Genomic DNA, 18730 nt, shown 5'->3' with positions numbered 1-18730 from the left:
CTCCTGCTCCATTGTCCTTCTCTTGACACATTCCAGAATCTCAAGGTCTTTCTTGGACTGAAGGGCCCAAAACTGAACACAGAATTCTGGGTACAGCCTCACCAGGGCCTAGCACAGAGGGACAATTACTGCCCTGGTCCTGCTGGCCACACTATTTCTGTTACAAGCCAAGGTGCCATTGGACTTCTTGGCTTTCTGAGCACAAATTGGTTCATGTTCAGCCACTGTTGATCAGCATCCCTAAGTCCTTTTCCTCTGGGCAGTTTTCCAGACACTCCATTTCCAGCCTGTAGCACTGCACAGGGTTGTTGTAACCCAAGTGTAGGACTTGGCACTTGGCTTTGTTGATCTTCACACAACTGGCCTCTGTCCATTGATTCAGCCTGTCCAGATCCTTCTACAGACCCTTTCTGCTCTCCAGCAGATCACCACTCTTTCCCATCTTGGTGTCATCTGCAAATTCACTGTGGGTTCAATCTGCTTGTTGAGGCCATTGATGAAAATGTTAAACAGGATCCCCAATACTGTGCCCTGGGGAACCCCACTAGTGACTGGCTGGCAACTGGATGTGGCAGCATTTCCCACCTCTACCTGGGCCCAGGCATCCAGCCAGACTTTTACCCAGCCAACAGTGCACCATCCAAGCCATGAACATCCAGTTTCTCCAGGGGAATGCTGTGGGAATGTTAAGGGCTTTACTAAAGTCTAGGTAAACAACATCCACTAGGCAGGTCACTTTTCCATAGAAGTTCAGGTTGATCAAGCAGGATTTGCCTTTCACAAAGCCCTGCTGGCTGGGCCTGGTCCCCTGGTTGTCCTGCAGATGCTGTGTGATGGAATTCAAGATGATCTTCTCCATGACTTTTCCCAGCACTGAGGTCAGGCTGACAGGTCTGTAGTTCTCCAAATCCTCCTTCTGGCCCTTCTTGTAGATGGACATCTTATATTCCAACATCCTGAGACCTCCCTGGTTCACCAGGACTGCTGGTAAGTGATTGAAAGTGGCTTGGTGAGTACCTCCACCAGTTCCCTCAGTACCCTCAGGTGGATCCCATCCAGCTCATGGACTTCTGTGTGCCCAAGTGGCATAGCAGGTCACTCACCATTTTCTCTTAGATTACGAGGGCTTCACTCTGCTCCCTGTCCCTGTCTTACAGCTATAAGGGGGCTGGCTACCCAAACAACAACTGGTCTTGCTATTAAAGGCTGAGGCAAAAAAGGCATTAAGCACCTCATCCTTTTCCTCATCTTTTGTCACTGTGCTTCCCAACACATCCAATAAAGAATGGACAATCTCCTTAGCCCTCCTTTTGCTGGTATATAGAAAATATGTAGATGTATAGAAAAATATTTTATACTCTTTTACAGCAGTAGCCAAATTAAATTCTAATTGGGCTTTCAGACTTCTAAATTTCTCCCTGTATAGCCCCACAACATCTTTGTAGTCCTCCTGAATTGCCTGCCCCTTCTTCCAAAGGTTCCCATTTTCCCTGAGTTCCAGCCAAAGTTCCCTATTTAGGCAGGTTGGTCTTCTTCCCAGCAAGCTCATATTTAAGGTGTAACTCTTGGTAAAAACATCATCTGAATTTAAAAGTTCATGTGTGTTTAGTAAGAGGAGATTGAAAATGCAGTGTGAAAATGTGCTAGTTAGCACCCTCGAACAACGGCGTGTTTAGATGAAGTGCACAAATTGCAGTCCCCATTTCTCACAGCTCATGACAAATAAATCAGATTTTCTGCATCACAGAATCATAGAATTATTTAGGTTGGGAAAAAATCTTTAAGATCACTGAGTCCAACCATTAACCCAGCACTGCCAAGTCAGGTAAATCCAACTCCCGTTTTCACTTCCTCTGCAATATCCAGGAACAGAAGATGAAAGAGGTTGCTATCTGCTAGTCCAGTGATAAATAGCAGTCCCTAGAAGTCATAACAATAAAGCTTTGTGCTCCACACAACCCATCCCTTCCCTTGCCAGCAGCTCTTGATGCTCTAAGTAGTTCATGCTGCTTTGAACCTCAGTGGCTGGAGGTTCATGTGGCCCTTAAAGCAAAGGCCAACCTTATGGCCCAGCTCACATTTTGTGTCACCCTCTGTACTCAGAGGAGATGCTCAGGGCAGGAGCCAGCAGCAAACAGCAGCAGGGTACAAACAGAAAATAAATCTAACATGCACTGGATGGACTGGAATTTAGAGCACCTAATTTTCCTACTATTAATCACAAGCCAATTAAAGCAGCAGCAGCAATACAGAGCATCACTGGTGCTCAGTAACTCACTGAGGCACAACACAACTGCTTCTCCTGGAGCCTGGGCATTAAGACTCTGTGATCAGTGTTTATTTATCTCAGGAAGATTGAGAGAGTGCAGCTGTTGTAGTTTAACCCCAGACAGAAACCAAGCCTCACAGAGCACCTTGCTCCCTCTCCCACCAGAGGACTTGGGAGAGAATTGAAAGGTAAAAGACAGAGAACTCATGAGTTGAGATAAAGACAGTTTAATAGGGAAAGCAAAAGCTGTGAACACAAGGAAAGCAAAACAAGGAATTAATTCCTCTCTTCCCGTGTGCAAGCAGGTATTCAGACATCTCCAGGTGAGCAAGGCCCCATCATGCATAGTGGTGAGCTGGGAAAACAAGCACCATCATTCCAAATGTCCCCTCACTTCCTCCTTCTTCCCCCACTTTATGTAACAAGCACAGTGTCATAGAGTCTGGAAAATCCCTTTGGTCAGTTTGGGTCACCTGTCCTGACTCTCTCAAAACTTTCCATGCACCCCCAGCCCCCTCACCAGCATGGCAGTAGAGAAAGCTGAAAAGCTCTTGATGCCCATGACAAAGTATTTTCTGTGAATCTCTCAGACTAGACTAAATGTCCTATGACTTTTTTCCTTATTTATAACCAGGATTTCACTTGCCGCCACTTTTGACACCTGCCTCTTGCTCCTTTCTTCATCCACAGTGCATCCATCTTCTCAGAGAGCCTTAAGCTGTGGGAATCTGCACTTACCTGCCCGTTAGTTTTCTGTTCTCCAGGATGCCTAACCTCAACAGACAGAGCACATAAATAAAGATTCCTTGTGTCCAATTCATCTGACATATACAAATATCTGTAGTGCAAGTGTCTAACTGTTTGCATGGATGAAAACTGGAGCTTGGGTTGATCTATTTATACATAGATGTCTACACCAAGCTTGTCTAAAGTGAAATGGGTCCCATCCATTGCAGAGAGAAAATGGTCTGGATAGCATACAGAAGAAATGCAAAAGATTAGGTGCCAGTCTCATTCCAAAAGATGTGAAGTGGAATTTGTTCCATCTTGCTCCAAAAAATTTCAGTAAATATGTCTAAATTGGAACAGATTTTCTGGACTCCTTTACACTCAGTGGACACAAATAGACACTTGTAAAGTGTAATTTGTTGTGCCTGTTTCAGCTGTCAGGAGAAAATGAGAAGGGTGGCTCTCCATTAGTTGACAAAAAGGGGAATCCAGACAACTATCACAGGTGTGTCTGTGGACAATCTATGTACCTAAAAGTAAGAAAAATTAATCCCAATGCTGCAATCATCATTGTCATATCATTCCCAGCATTCAGTGTTTTATTGGTATTAATTCCAGTTTTTTGAATAAACATAGTCCTAAAATTCCATCACTGAGGTATCCTATAGTATATATGTCTCTGATTTAAACCTCACTGAAGACACTGTGAGCCTCTGGAAGGACACAGGTGGGGTTTGGCTTCTAAAGGTTGTAGAAGTAATTGAATGGTTTGCATCCAAGTGCGTCCCTGTACAAGGTGCAATTCATTACAGCCATATTAACATTCTGCAAAGACTCAGACAAAGTGACCTGGAGGGTTTTTGTCTTCAGGCCTTATTAAAATACAAATAAGCAGGTGTATCACTTAGACAATTCCACAAGTAGGCGTCTTCATTCAACACGCTGATAATGATGTATTAGCCTTCATCTGTGCCTGCAATGGGTGATGCCACAGGCAACATATGTTAACAAAAAAACCCTAGCAGACACACAAAAATCTTTGGAGAAGATTAGATTTAATTCAGACTACTAGGAGGGAAAAAAAAAAACCCAAAAAACAACAACAACCAAAAAAAAAAAAAAGAAAAAAAGAAAAAAGGAAAAAAAAAAAGAAGAAAAGGCATGGAATAGACTGTAAACAGAAAGAGAATATTCACTGAGACTGTAAACAGAAAAATGGAGGAAATTCAGGGATCTATTTCCCTGTGTAAGAGCTACTTGCATCCTTGATTTCCTCTGCAGGCACAATCATTTCATTCTTAGTGCCACAGGCAGAGACTAAATTTTCCATACAAAATGGATATGATAATGCAGCTAAATGATTCACAGACAAGAATGAGCTAAATTTTAGACATCTCAGAGCATGGGCAGAACTCTAGGGCAGAAATCTAACACAGCAGTACAGACATGCCTGCAGATTCTAGGAAACAAATGGCCAAGATACACCTTAAATTTCCCAAAATAGGAGTTTAAGAGTTCTGGTAGATTTTCAGTCTGAATATGGAACCTTTGTATCTCTCAAGTATGTCTTTTAGAGTTCCTGTGCTTTGTCTGTCCCTACTCTGAAATATCCAGTGTCTCTCACCTTCTGGCACATGTGCCTGTAAATTGAGGTCAGAACCGAGGCAGGGATTGTAGCCAGCCCATAAAAAGATGGGATCCATTGGGAAGAAGGGGATGATGCAATGGGTTGAGTGCTTGGAAAATGTGTTTCTTTCTTCAGATGTGTGTAGTTCCCCTAAAGGAAGCATTTGGCCTTTCTGTGTCTCAGTCTGTCATGTTTAAATGACATGTTTAATAAGTTTAATAAGCTATCCTATGCCATGCAGACATAGCACACAAACTCATGAAGGCCTGTTCTGTGTTTTGTGATTGCAATTTACGGCAACGTACAAATACCTCCTCTAGATGGTATCACTTTGCATGTGGGAAGGACGTAGCAAGTGCAGACTAAGCATGGAAAAACAGAGGCCATCAGACTTATTTTTCTTACAAATGTGAATTAGTCAGAAATAATCTGTTCACCTGCTTTGGAAAAAACATTTTAAATCAAAATTAAGGTCTTTGAACAGTTTTAGGATTAAGGCATCTGATGAATATTTCTAATAACTAAAGGCTGAGATGTAACTGCAGAAGCCTCAGATATGCTGAATTCAAAACCACAAGACTCACATTTTTTTCTGGAGTAAAACTTCAGTTTTACTATTAAAATACACCAAATTTTCTGTTTCTTTTCCCTCACACCTTCCCTCCCTATCCTCTACTCACTCTTCTCTCTTTTCCTTTCTTTCCTTCTCCTTTACTTTTCCATTTTCCCTCCTGCCACTTGTCTCCTGTTACGCTCAGCTCAGCTTTCAAAACAGAAAACTACGTTATCCATTAACAAAAGAAGAATGCATGATATTGAAGTAAAAAAATGTTTCCTGACTTGGGGACAATATAAATTAAAGGTGCCAAGGACTTAGAAACACCTTCTTTTTTCCCACAAAACCAGCTTTATATGAGAGTTTTAAATGTTCAAAATAGTCCTCATCATCCTCAGTTAGAACACCAACTACCATGAGCTGTATAAACAGAAAACCCGCAGCACTGACATAGGCAAATTTTTCTCTCCATGCAATTCTGGCTCTCTCTGCTTGTGGTCCTCTGTCTCATTCATGCACATATTCCAGTTGACAATTTTTCTGGGTGAATATATTTAATTACAACTTTTCAACTCACATGAACCACTTAAAGGCCTCTGCTAATTTTTTACAGTATTGTCCAGCAGCAGAGGCAGTATTATAAAAGAGAGAGATGAGAGAGAGAATTTGGGTTCAGTGGTTTATTAACTGGTCCCTATGCTGTTCCTAAAACAGTCCACAGGACTTATGGTAACCTTCTTGTATTTAGTAAAGAAACTCACACTAAAGAGAAAAGCACTGCTGTGGCCTAAACTGGTTATTTAGAGGCTGCGATAATCTGTCATTTCTTGAAATTCATCCCTGTGTTTTATTGAGATGAAGGATTCTGAGGTACTTGGGACTTGTATAGAAAACTTATTTATGATGTCTGGGGATTTTCACTGCTGGAATACTAAAACAAAATTCTGATCTTATTGTCTTGAGTGTAAACACAGACTAACTCCACTGACGTCAGCAATGTAAAAGCCATACGCTGCTCCTCCTGGAGCTGGCTTCAAATGAACTAAGAACTGATGGGCACCATGAGCCTTTTGGGTACAAATGAGACAGAGTCTGTTTGCCAAATCTTTACTGGTTGGACTTTCTCTTGCTAAGACTTTATTTTACCATGTTGAAGAGCCATACAGAAAAAAACCTGGGACAATTGTGCCTAAAATCTGGTTGCTTCTCAATGAAGAGACAATAGGATGCTTCCAACATCTTGCAATATATAAGGCTAAATAAGAAGGTACAAAACCAGCTGGATAATATACCATCTTTATACCTTGTTTGATCTTTAATATCTGGCCTTGATTCGGAATGACAAATGGCAAAACTTCACTTCCATTGGACTTATTTCAGTCACAGACATTTAACATGCAATAATAAAGAGTGAATTTTTTATGCAGGGAATTGTTGGATAACATTACATTCCTACTTTTCCTCAGAACTTTGAAATTCATGGGGGCAAATGGAGCTAGAAGAAAAGGACTGTAATTTTAAGATCATAAAATTACTTTTTCATTTGTTATGGTCTAAATCTTTTACTGTATTAACTGCAGTACATTTTGGGCAAAAACTAATCTTGAACTACATACCCAATCATTTATTTCTGTTCAGCAAGAAGGAAAGAAGGAAAATTAATAGTTATGACTGGTGCTAGTTTGCTCATACTGGTGTAGATCCACTATCATGCTGTTGAAGATCACGTTGTGCAGCCTTGCAAAGGCAGTGATTTCCAAAAGCCCTAATCACCCTTAAACACTCTCACAGCTCTTTTCTCCACTCAGATATGGCAGCCCTATAACTCAACACATTTCTCCAGCCAGTGTGTCTACAAATTACTATGATAATGTACCAGATATGCTGCCGTCACACTTCATCACTTCTTATTATGTACGGCATCAGGTACTGAGTTGATGGGTTTATAATCAAATCTCTTGTACACAGCTTGTTTTTGGCCAGATACAAAGAAAATTGCAAGTTTTACACCTGAGCCACATGTTTACGGGTGTAATCTGTGTCCTTATTTTTCTCTAGCTGATCTTCTTTAAGTTAATTATTGACTACTTCTGCTAACCCTTATTAAACAAAGAGCTGTGGGTGGCCTGAAGACTGACTGATTTAAATGAGGCAAGAACAAAAGAGGACTATGACTCATAGATCATCAGTGCTAATCCTTCATGCTTGCAGTCTTTAGTCTGATGAGTCCTTCAAACATCTACTCCAAGTCCTTCACAGCCCTTCTGCCTTCACAGCCATCAGATGACAAAGGATTAAATGATACAAAACGCTGTATTCCAAGACTAGAAAAAAGCCTAAGAAATCGATGGTGTTTCTGATTCAGACAATAGAGGATATAACCATTTAGAGTTATTGCAGAATAAAAATCCTTCCTCAGAAAACTCCTAGACATAGTTAGGGAAACATTTAATGCCTTGTTCACTAAGCATCCATTGTTGCTATGAGAGGCAAATTATTAAGAAACTTGTGCTATAACTCTTATGCTGTTGTCATCAACATTTTATACTCCTGCAATAGCAGGTGATTTGTAGATTGAACTGAGATCCCCATAGAAATAAATGCAAGAAAACCACTAGATAACCTCTTGGTGGGAAAATCCAGTGAGTAACGAGGTTACTGTGGGAAAATTTCACTGACCATGGTCATAGGACATTTCTTTGCACTAAAAGCTGTAGAACTCTTCACTCAGTGTCTTGTCTTCAGCTTTTCCACTCAAAAAGGAGGAATTCCATTCCTAAAGGAGGAATGGAAAAAGTAATGGCAGTCACGTTATTCAAAAGACAGAAAAGAAAATCCTGGCCTTGGGAGACAAACAGTAGTAATTTGGATTTACCATGTAAATCACAGTTATGCATCTTTTCATATCCTCCTGCCTGCATTTCGAGGAGTATCAACACATTAAAAATCCATAACTTCCTCTCAGAGACTTAAATTTTTCATTCTAGGTTCACCTCTCTTCTATATTTTTTCCCCATAAGTTTAACTAGTTTCATGTTGGAATAATGCAGCATTCAGACCTTATCTGTCTTATTTTGGAAGCTCTTTCAATGCTGGTGATGTCAGTTAATTTTTGATGTAAACATATCTGTGATAAGTTTGTATATATGATTTTCTGCCAGAATCATCATCTAACATAAATATTTCTACTTTATTGCTACAGTTAAATGTTTTCTTCTTATGCCAAAATGTACTTACTTACATGAAGTAATTAATTTCCCTCTCACAAGATTAAATAAGCCAAGCTCTGCTGATTAATCTTTTAAAGTGTATTTTGTATTTTCCCAATCATTCAAAGAGACTTATATAGACTCTGCTTGATATGTGATTTACATACATGGTTCTACGTCAGGCCACCTTAAGGTATATGCAGTGGACTTAAAATCTTACTTGTTGTTGTAAAAAAACCTTCTAATTTGATGTATCCAATACCTGTAGTATATCTTTGCATGACCTCACCACCCTAATAATTCATACTTATCTCAAGAGCAACAGGAATCCTAATGATATCTAATCTCTTTTGTTGCTACCCAACCACTACAGAACAAATTATTCAATGAATCTCTAAATTAAAGACCTTGTACTGTACATACTTTGTATATTTCTGGTCAAAAAAATCTTTCCTTGTATGACGATCTATCCCTTGCCAAGAGCCTCCAGCCATGTATAGATTTCACTGCTAACTCCCATACCAAGGAGTAAGAACTTGCTCTGTTGTGGAAATTCAGTAGGTCTAAGGCCAGCCATGGAGGAATAGAACTAATAGCATCTCTCCACCCACATCTTATTCACACATCCTTCAACTATTCGGAGTATTTGTTCAGTTTGAATAATTTTCAAATTATGTTTCACATGTGTCGTGAATCTTAACAATTAAGCCAAAACAGAGTTCTTGCAATTGTGCTTCCATGTTATCAGCTTTACTTTTCAGTGGCTCTTCAGTATGTAAGGCAAAAGAGAATACATTAGCTCATGTCTGCATTTCTGAATGGCATCCCAGCATTCAGGAATGAAGGTGTTAGTATAATGCCATCAGATTGGGCACTGTTTCTGTGCTAAAGATCCTGGAAAGTGCCAGTCCAAAGCAAAGGTACCCACACAGAAATACTGGCTTTTTCTATTTGCTTGCACTGTTACACTGCAGGTACTGCAAAGGAAAGTCTGGGAAATTTAAGGTAACCCTTAACTACTGGATATTTTTTTAGTAGCTGCTTGAAGATCCACAAGGAGAAAAAATATTGCTACATGAAAACTAAATGTGTGCATCATTCCCCATAGGTTAGAAAAGTCCTTGTTTTTGGTTTGGATTTATTTTTATGATCTGTAAATAACGTAATCACTTCATTTTTTATTCTGTCTAACTGATATATTAAAGCCAATTTTCCTTAGTAAAATGTATTTATCAGATCGGGCCTTGTAGGAGATAAAAATTATATAACAGAGCAAGAGATTCAAGGTACATAGTTTGATTAAATTCTCATCAAAATCCATGGGAGTTCATTAGAGTTTAAAAATCTGACTTCTTTAAATATAAAGTTCTTGTTAGCTGGCTAGCTAATCTTTTCACTTTGGGGATGCAACTTCATGACTAGTTTAACCCAGTGCATGGATGAGTTCCTGGAAAAAGGAGTGGGTCTGCCTCTGTTCCCATTTTCAGCTGTGTGTTCCCAGAACTTCCCACAAAACCATCTGATTGAAAACACTCACAAAAGTGGATTTGTTTCCAGCCACACTTCCAACATCCCAGTCTGACTAACCAAACACATGTCCTGACTTTAGGAAAGTGGGTGACCAAGTGTTTGGCTGAGACCCAGGGGAAAAAGGAAAACTGCTTCCATCAGCAATGGTACAAATCAGCTGCACTGAAAGTGAAATTTAGCCCACCCTTATGTCTAACTTCCATATGGCTTGGTCATTTGCAATTTATCATATTACCTTTTAATTAATGTATGCATATTCTGTCTTAAATTGAAATCTATTTAGGGTTTTTTATTTCTGACAATGTTAGAGGCAGACATCAGTTGTAAGGAACTGATGCTGCAGACAAGAAGGAAAAAAAATCAAATGTCCCCTTTTTCAGGGGACAAAATTGAAGATCTACTGCCTAAAGCACTGGTTGGGTTGCCAGTGCTTCAGTGGCAGCAAAAGGCAGTGAGTCAAAAGGATTCTCCCTGAGGATTGATTGTAAATGGCAGAGCTGAGATCTGGTTCATCTGCTTTGGAGCATTTACATGTCAGAAGAAAGACAAAACAGAAATCTCAGAGAACTCAGGGAACAAGAAAATCACTCTGAACATCTAAATATGCAGCAAGGAAACCCCATTTCTAAAATAATTTCACTTCTCCATGGAGCAAATTGTAATTGACACAAAAATTGTATGAAGCCTCAGATCTTGCTATAGAAAGATCAAATCTTAACTTTTTTATTCTTATATTGAGATCATATATCCCTTTCCTTTCTTACTGGCCCATATGTCTCATCTGGTGTTCATCTGAGCTCATTTGCTGAGCTTGGATTGCCACCCTTAAATTCTGTACAAATTGCTCGCAGCTGCTTATTGTAAACAGCACTGGTAAATAATGTACCTACTGCTTCCACCCTTCTCCCTTCCCTTCTGCCTGCCCTTTCTCATTATCTGACAAGGAGTAGTCATTATTTAAAAGTCCCTAGATCTCTTTTTTGTTTGATTGATTTTCATTTCTTCATGGAAAGAAGTTTGTGCTGGGAAGTCAAACCAAGGAGCAGCAACCTTAGTTCCTCATCTGTAGTAATTAAATGGTTTATACTGTAGGAGCTGATGTTCCTGATGTTTTCTTTTTGCACCACTTCAGTTATATATCTTATTTACAGCTTAGGGCAATATTTAAAAAAATCTTTGTGGAGGAGTTAAGGTTTAGGGTTGTTTTTGGTTTTTCAAACCAGTATATTTCTTTACCTTTATTAGTTTGCACTGCTTGGATTTAAACTGTTTCACAGTGTTTATCAAAAGTTTACACTCTGCTTTCCTTTCAAAGTTGTTTATTCTCACAGTGATATAGCAAGCAGCATAATGACTCTTCCACAACAACACTTCAGTTGCTTGACCTTTCAAAAATAAAGACATTTTTTCATTAATTGCAGATATTTTACAATTCCTCTTCAGCAGAACTGTCTTTACTATTTTGTCACCTCTGAAAAGGAAAAAAAAATCAACATCATCTTCTGGAGCCATTCACTGGGTAGTCTCAGAGGATCACTTTGCTTTGGACAGCTAAGGGAGGCTCCTGAATTAGGAGTGCAGTCATGCTAAATTACTGCCATAGTCCAAAGAGACAAGAGAGGGGTTCATTCCCAAAGAATAATTCAGAGCTTAATTTTTAAATTAAAAAAAAAAAAAAATAAAATAAAATAAAAAAGAATCCCAGGAACACCATGCAGAACCATACCAGCAACTTTGCAGAGAGCATTAGGCAGAGAGGGGGCTTGAATACTCAGGAAGAAACTGAACACTCTCAGTTTCCTCTCTAGGATAATAGAGACTGACATTATAAGCCATAGCTTCATTCCACCCTAGTCATAATTAAAGAAACTTTATAAAAACATAAATTCATCCATAAAGATCACCCAAATTAGTTTGCAGGAATGTTTCATACTTATTTTAGCAAGATTGAGATATTCAGATCTTTTATATAGACTGGAAATTGCTGGTTTATATGCACATTAAACATAAGACACCAATAAAATTATTTTTACATGAATGCTGGCCAAACATTCAGTGGAACAAGGACTGAACACCACTGAACCAGCAAATATGACAGTCCTTGCATATTTTTAGAGATCCCTAATAATCTCTTCACAGATGGAAAAATGTAGTTTTAAAATAGCTCTGTTGCTTGGGCAAGCAACATCAGTAGAGAACAGAGGAGTCTACATTTTGCACCTTATACATTTTTGCTAACTTCACTATTTAATTCAAAGATTTATTAAGGATGAAATGAGTATTTATTCAAATGAAATGAAGGGAGAAGCAAAGTCCTACAGAATTCAATGACAAAATTTCTTTTGAGTTACAAGAGGTCAGAATATCATTACTCAACAGATTTTGTTCCTTGAACATTTGCTGTATCCACTTATTTCTGTTACTTAAGTGACACAGGGACTGACAATTGTCCTTTGCTCCCCTTCTCTTCTAGTGCTACTGAAGTGGACTAGATGACTCAATCAGCAATCTACTAGAAATTCTATCTTGGTCCTGAAACAGCTTTAAAAGAGAATTTAAAGACCAAAAATGTTTCACTGAATAATACCTTATCAATTCTAGTTTTCACATCTGACAAGGGTTCAATTTGCCTAAAAGCGTGGGGACCAGTCACACAGGATGGCTTCAAGACTACACACACAAAGGGACTTGAGTGCCACACACAGAAATCTGGACTCTATCTTTTCCTGTACCATCACTACAGACATGCTTTGCAATATGAAACATGTTTTACTTATGTTTCAGTTCCAGTGTAATCAAAATTTATCTTGTTTTGAGCTAAAGGTTGGACTAGAAATCCTCCAGAGGTTTCTTCTAATCTACATTATCCTACCCCTGTACACCATTGTTTTTTGTTGTAAATCTTTCCTTGTTGTCAAATACAAAGATTGTTTATGTATTTATTAGATTAATAGTAATTATGTTGACATGGATCAATAGCAACTCTGTCATTTCATTTGTACCTATTCTTCATCCAGCAGGAAAACCCTGTTATAAACTTGAAACAAACAAAATCACTCCAGATATTTCCAAGTCTTCTTACACTGAAAGTGTTCAACAGATCATTAACAGCAAATAAGTGATGTTTTAGATATTCAGAAAATGTCTCTCATGTTGTGATTTTATGTTTAATGGCTTTAAAAAATGAAACAAGGATTTGTATTTCTGGTCCCTTGCTATCTATCTATGTATCTGGATTTTTTAAGCCATTTCTTTGCAGACTGCATTATAATTTCAAAAAAGGTATAAGAAAGTGAGACTTCAGAGACAAAGATATCGTTTACTTTTCATCAGCTCTGCAGCATGGTCTCCAAACTCCCAACCTGCTGACCTTCTGTCAGGAAAGTATCATAAAACGTCAAGATAGTAAAATCCCAGAAGTTTTTATGTTGATATCAGCCTCACAGCCATATCACTATTCCCTTAGTTACTGTGTCAGCCTGACACCTTTACCTTTACCTCAGCTGCTCACCTGAGAGAACAACATTTAGCCAAGAGAAAAATGTCAGTGGATAATTTTTATGTTTTTATTCAAAACATATAACATTTAAGTTCATGGCAGCAACTAAAACCAAATTCTACATGGGCTCTGAGGAGTAAAGGAGATTTTACATAGTGCCAAGGGTGTGCAAAGCTCTGTTAGGGGACCACAGAGAGATGACCTGGATCATTGTGGTCTTCAGTGTCCTCACGAGGGGAAGCAAAGGGGCAGGTTCTGATCTCCTCTCTTTCATAACCAGTGACAGGACTGGAGGAAACAGCAGGAAACTGAGTCAGGGAGGTTGAGTTTGGACAAGGTTCCTCACCCAGAGGGTGGCTGGGCACTGGAACAGGTTCCCCAGGGAAGTGCTCACAGCACCAAGCCTGACAGAGTTCACAGAGGATTTGGACAGTGCTCTCAGACACCTGGTGGGATTTCTGGGCTGTCTCATGCAGGGCCAGTAGTTGGACTTGATGACCATGATGGGTCCCTTCCAACTCAGGATGTTCTATGATTTTATGAGCTCTGAAGCTATCTTGTTTGCTTTTCATGGTTCATTATTCATTAGTATTTGTACTCTGTTAATCCCTAGAAGTTTCAGTTATGCACCAGAATAAGCTGCACATACACACACATTTCTACATTCAAAAATGTAAGAAGGCTCCTACTCTAGAGAAGTCAGAGCTGGAAGAGCTGGATGTTTACCAGGGAAAACCTTCCCTTTTATCCTCACTGATACAGCTGGGAGCAGTGGAATACAGGGAGAAAGTATTTATCCATTACCAGTTTCCAGAGCAGCAGCTACACAGCTGTACAGTGCCACATTCAAGCTCACATCCCTTTTGAGAAACATCCTTTACCTGTAGTTATCTCTCTATATGTGTATTTGGACAGTTGTAGATATGTATGATGCACGCTTCAGTGTACTTCAGTACAAAGTCAGAATTAGATAATCAGACTTGAATCAAGGCATAAAAATCATGCTAATAGCTCTTACTCCTACTCTTATATTAACAGTTCACTTTTAACAGTACATGACTTAGATGATTTATATGCGTTCATATGTTATTATGTTTTCCTGACAGGTCTATGGAAAAAATTTTGCTGGACTGGAACAGCAGGAAGTTTCTAGGAAGTCAGAAAACCTAGCACTGACTGTGAAATCATATTCAATCCCTGAATACAATATTTTTTTTAAATTTATCCTGTGAGTATTAATAACAATAATAATAATGCCAATCTTCAATAAGACTGAAATAATGGTAGACTAGCCTCTGACTTATAATGCTCCAATGCTTGAGTAATCATCTTCTTAACTTTTGAGTAACCTCTCATTGCACATATCAGGAACATTGCTTTGAAAGGTTTAAGAAAGCATAGCATATTACAGAAGGAAGAAATACTTACATTTCAAACCATTCTGCACAAGCATTTTGTGCTGTTACAGTCAATAGAGCCTGCGTTCACAGCTCACTATCACTTCAGCTCAACCCTATACCCAGTTCTCCCAAATTAATCAGAGCTGCACAATTCAAAAGCAGCACAAAATGATTAATTAGAATCACTGGTTGTCAAACAAAAGAGACCTCCTCTATGGAAGGAAAGAATGGGAAGGTAGCAGGAGGAAAAACAAATCCTGCTAACACAAATGAATGGGAGATCTGTCCCACTAGGAAATATTAGCAAGAGCAGCAGAACTGAATAAGCTGCATACGGCTGATTACAAGTGTTGGTTCAAGCTTTGCTTCATGAACTGCATCCAGAACAGTTTCTCTGAGGTCTAATAATGCTTGAAGGCAGTCTGTACACTCCAGGACACAACAAAGCTTTTGTCACTCCTGACCATCACCTCTCATTTACCATCATAAAAATTAACTTTGTGATATCTTTCTTTCCCTCAGCCAAAGAGGAAATTAACCAATTCAAAAAACGTCAGTAGGGACAGACACACAAGCAAAGCAAGATAACTAAGTCAAATTCTTTGAGAAAACCTGGCTTCGTGTGTGCATCATTGCCACACCTGTGCAAGACAGAAGAAAGACTAAGTAATGTCAAACGTTTTAGATTTTGTCACCCCTCTTTTTCCTACTAGCCTGTACCATTAGCTGTCCTAGCCCCACGTGTGCTCCTCTCCAGTCACCTTTTGGACTCTCCACAGTACCTACACTCCATAAAAAGCAGCCAGGCCTGCTTACTCATTTCCTCTCCCCGCAAAATAACTCCAGTTTTTCAATCATTTAGCCTCCCTCTATTCCCATTCTAACTGGCCTATTTTACAAAACTGCAAGGGAAAGAAGAGGAAAGGGGCCAAATCATGACAGATTTTTCCAGAAGATTCTCCTACCCATTTATAAAACAAACACAGCTCTGTCAGAGATGAGATCCACACAAACATTTCCCCTCCCTTTCATACTCTGAGCAAGATACCAATTGTGATGCACAAAGGTGGATATTTTGCTTCTCTGGTAACCCTGAAAGGCAGGATACTTGACTTTAATCTGACATTCCTGTAGAGCATCACGTCTTTCTCCCAAGGACACATGCTGTCCTTTGGCATGTGACTCATTGCTTGTTGACACCAGCAGTGCTTTGCCCAGCTGCTCTGAGATGTTTTGTTTTGAATCCCAGTCATGCAGAAGACAAGACCTGGTGAAGTCAGATCTCAGAGAGACCACAAAGGACATAGCAACAATACCACTGGTCTGGGGTTCTATGTTTTTTCACTGCAGATCACGTAGCATGTCTCATTTGGCTTTAAATGAAAAAGAACAGCTTTTCATGGCAGGAGGGTGCAACTTAGCTGCCTGAGTTCTTATTCTGCTTTTTACAATCACTTCTTAGCTGCCATTTTCTGACCAGTTTTGAGTACAGTAGCTATGCCAGTGGCATTCAGAGCAGATCCTGAAGTATATTTGTGTTTTGAGAGTCATCTTTATGGTACTTTGAACAACTTCTAATTTTGTACTGAATGTAGTAAAACCTTATCCATTACAAGGTGCACATGCTGGTGATGTATCCAAGTAAGCTGGGGTGAATTGTAAAACTAAAGCAGACTCTAAAGAATAGGTTTCCCAATTTCTGCTCTTTTCCAAAATACTGCAGTTTTATTTTTAAAAAACTGTCCTTTGGAAACTAGTTTTTCCTAATCTGTCATTTTAAAAGAGCATTGGTTATTTGTTGACTGCTTTTTTTTTTCTTTACCAGAGAACTGCAGTGCTGTGTATCAATATCTCGCTGAAACTGGAAACCAATCTTAACAGTTCATAGTAGGAGGAGTCTTGATATACTCCTCTCAAACAGAAGAAGCAAAACTTAAAGCTTGAGGGAGTGTGCTCAGAAATCATGAATTCAAGCAGCAGAGTACCTTGTAGAGCCCCAAACTCAGCATCAGCCTCAGTCAGTGACCCTAAATGAGTAGAAGCCGTTTCTGAATGCAGCATGTCAGGCAAGTAAGACCCTGAACTTAAGCCTCTGAAACTCATCAGAGCTCATTAGCGAGGTCATAGTTTTGCAAATATCTGGGTATTTCCTTCCTGCTTTTAATATGTTCTTCTCTGGTTTGAGTGCCCCTACACCACCTTCACAGTGAAGAGGACAGTGATGCAGCGGTGTCTGGACCATGGAAACTTGTTTATCCTCATTCATTAGCACAGCCATATCATTTGCAAAGATTGTTAGTTATTTATTGGCAGGATGATGGAAATTTTGCTCACACTTGAATAAAAGGCTCTACAAGATTTGTCAGTCTTAGCTGAGAAAAAACCTTCAACTTGATTGCCTTCCTCTGAATCCTTGGGCAGGATCTAAGGATGGCATAGGAGCTACACATAGTAAAAACCCTCAAATGCATGTCTTTGTCAAGCTGGCTGTGACAATGTGCAAGTACAGAATGGCCTCATGAGAATGTTCTATACTCCTTGGACAGCATTCTTGCTGCTGCTCTGGTTTCTGTGTTGTGGTTCTTGTGCTTCCTGTCTAAAGAGCTAATTGGATTAAAACTGACAAGGAGTTATCTATTCTGCTACAGAATATAGGGGAATATGTTTATACCAACCCAACCCAACTTTGCAAGGATTAATTTCAGTGCTTCATGTAAAAATATATGACAATAAATGTCTGTTGTTTAGACCTTTCTCATCAATCACAAAGATGCAAAGGCTCTGAGCAGGGCCATGAGACACAAACTGAGGTTTCTCTAGGCAAGTGGATAACTGCAATTAAATTCTGGAGGAAAAGCCCAATGGATTTGAGACAGAAAATTAGCCATAGCCGTTAACAGCTTTGATGCAGTTGTTAGAAGCTTCTTTTGGTTTTTAATATAAGTAGAAAAATCAATCAACTCAAACACTGTTCTCCGTCTTTAAAGCATTTTAACATCTTTTCCACTTCCCAAATTAGCAGCACAGACTGAAATACTAAAACAAGTCCTTTCATTCTATAGATCACTGGTAGTGTACTGCAATGCAGCATTTACCCAAGACCTGTCCAAAACTGAACAGATGAAAGAGGTATGCTTAGCAGGACAGTGTGTCTTCACACACAAATTGACTAACTTGTGTTGGACTGAAAACTACATGGAATTCTAGAAATTAATAAATAAGCAGCATTTTTGTTGGTTTTTTTTCATGTTATTGCTAAAACCAGCATTAAAAATATCTTTCTTAAAGCCACAAAAGCATTAACTTGTATGAAAATGATATATCTTATTATTATTCATCCTTAATAAAAAGATTTAATACTTTTGCTTTTATGTAGTGAAGTTCACGTTTCTAAGGTTTTCTTTATCATTCTACTTGTTTGATTTCTGGCATAAAAAAGACAGTGTCTTAGAATTCAGCTCTCTAAAAACTCAGGCTTTCAGAAAATATCAAATGTGAATCATGAGAGTGACACGTTGGAAACGTGAGGCATATGGCATTGTTGAGCAGCTTTCTGAAGTTCTAATATGTGTAATGATCCACTGTTTATCTCATCATATTTTCTAAGGATTTGATAGACATTGGAAATGCAGAATACAGTGAGAGCTACTGTCACCAGCTACAATGGTGATAAATGCTATCATCTTAATCATACATGATTAGCTGATTTTAAAACTGGTCCAGAACTATTTAGAAGGATTTTTATCACTCTTTAAAGCATAAAACTGTTAAAAGCTTAATAGCTGCTATTTAAACAGAATGAATGCCATCAAATGGTTCTTTTACAGCTAGATAAAACTTTGTTTTTCAGTAGATTTACATTTTGAATCATTTTTTGCCATATTGTATTGAGTAGCTGCAGTTTTCATGAA

The sequence above is a fragment of the Poecile atricapillus genome, chromosome W, assembly GCF_030490865.1.
Source record: "Poecile atricapillus isolate bPoeAtr1 chromosome W, bPoeAtr1.hap1, whole genome shotgun sequence".
In the NCBI taxonomy this organism is placed as follows: domain Eukaryota; kingdom Metazoa; phylum Chordata; class Aves; order Passeriformes; family Paridae; genus Poecile; species Poecile atricapillus.
This window is presented reverse-complemented; position numbering follows the sequence as displayed.